Raw genomic sequence first — 2,109 nt, forward strand, 5'->3', positions numbered from 1 at the left:
TTGGATCTGCCGGTGTTTCCTGCTTCAGGAGAGGCGCGGGGGGGCTTCAGCAGCCAGTCAGAGAACACTGGAGGAAGGGAGGAGTGGAGATAAACCTCCGTCAGAAAAACGTGGAGCTGCCATATCTCCTGTCTGCACACAGATTAACATCGGGTCCTTGTGACCACAGGCTTAGTCTGAGCGTAGGAAACGCTTCAGGCTTGAAGCGGTTTCTAAATTATTTTTTCTTCTCAGCACTGTACACATAGTGACACATTTACTTCCGTAGCCATATAGGAATATCTATTTTTGTCTTCAACCTTGAGCGTGCATGTGAACTTCAGAAACGGTTGAGAGAATGTCTTGCTTTACGAAGTGTTCTAAAGGGAGATTTTAGTTACCTTCTTATGTGTGTGTATATATACAAAGTATGAATGAAGTATGAAAAATCAATATTAGAAGTACACAGTTTGGAGGTTTGTGTTATCTCCTTTAACAAAAACAAAGGATTTGGGTGGTAAGACCTGTGTTCTTGGCTCTGGTGTGAGAAGGGTCACAGGTTCCACAGTCCTGCCACATTTCTGTGTGTTTTCCCCGAGCCTTTAAGTCCAGCTCGTGTTGGAGAGGGACAGGTGATGAGTTCTGCACTCGCTGTTGAGCATTCCAAAGGGTCGTCGCTGGGTTTCGGATACTCCGCTTTGTACACCTTCACGTCAGGTCTGTGGTACCTGACATATCTTCTTTCCTGGAACCAGTTAAGGATTCTGACCGGTTTGGTAGACGCCACTGTAGCACTTGTGTAGTGTTACAGCAATGAATTTGGTACCTCATTTTTGCTGGAGGACTTACTGGTTTTTACTGGTATCGAGCAGTTGCTCCTGTTACCTTTGGGCGTGAGTGATACCACTGTTTGGACACTCGGGACAAAGCGCTCCACTTCTGTTCATAGAGCAGCCCCCAAGACTGATGCGTGAGATCTTCAGGAGGAGGCGGGACACGCACATCCCACCTCTGCTGTGCATGAGAGAGCTGCCAACAGGCCTGATCATGAGTAGCTCCTGTTTTCCCTCAGACCTTGGGTGTGTGGTTTGGGGATCGCTGTTCCCTGCATGAAAAACTTAACCACAACTACAGTGTTGCTCTTGTACTTCCAGCTGTGGAGAAGTTTAAACCTGTGACTTCCAGACCCACGTTTATAGACATGGGTAGAAATCCCGATGGTCTCCCTTCCCTATCCCATCCTGCTGGGTGGAGGATGCCTCAGGATGGGTTTGGGGTTTTTTTTAGGTAGTAAAATCATGATTTATTCAAGTGAAGCAGAAGCAATCAGGTTCATTCCCCGCTGCTCTGCCTTGCACACCTTAATGTCGCTGTCGTCTTGTGCTGACGTGGGGTATTGACACTTGCTGCACTTCGCCTCTAACTTGACTTTAGCGCACAGGAAACGGCAAAAGGCTGATGCTTGTAGTGTCCCTGGCTGGGACAGGTAACGGTTGACTTGGTCTCTGCTTCTGGTAGCTGTGAAGAAAGGTGATGTTACAGCAATTGCACTGAGCTCTGAAGGTGTAAGAATCAAGCCTGGAGCCAGATAATGAAGGAGGAATCCTTGTGGGTTTGAGTGCTGATCAAATGTGCAATGAGATGCATGTGGAAGCTCTGGGTAGCTCCTCTGCTCTGGCCAAACAGCTCCCTGCTCCATGTAGGTGCACGTTTTGCTCCCCAGAAGGCTTTCCATCTCTTTTTTTTTTTTGAACAGCTGATGGTATTTTTGTATCGTTGCTGTGACACAGCTGCCAGTAGCGCTCTCTGCCTCGTGTATAACTTTATTTGCTCACTTGTAGCAGGCCAAAGGCTTCCCTTATGCGGTTTGGAGGAGTTTTGGGACGCCGATGTCTTCTGTCAATGCCTAGTTCTTCCTGCAAGAGCCCGTGGTAGAGTCTTTGTACGGGCTGTGGAAGCAACACTGTGTGTGTGGTGAGACTCGGGTGTGATTGCTGGCAGTCCAACACGCTCGCGTCCTGGAGTGTTTTTACTGATGTACTTCCGAAGCATTGCTGGTGGGTCAGCACTCGCCTCCCAGCTGACTCGCTCCAGTCTGTGCCTGTGGGGGGGAGCCGGGTGACACGGTTG

Source organism: Buceros rhinoceros, unplaced genomic scaffold, assembly GCF_000710305.1.
Source record: "Buceros rhinoceros silvestris isolate BGI_N320 unplaced genomic scaffold, ASM71030v1 scaffold6976, whole genome shotgun sequence".
NCBI classification, from domain to species: Eukaryota; Metazoa; Chordata; class Aves; order Bucerotiformes; family Bucerotidae; genus Buceros; species Buceros rhinoceros.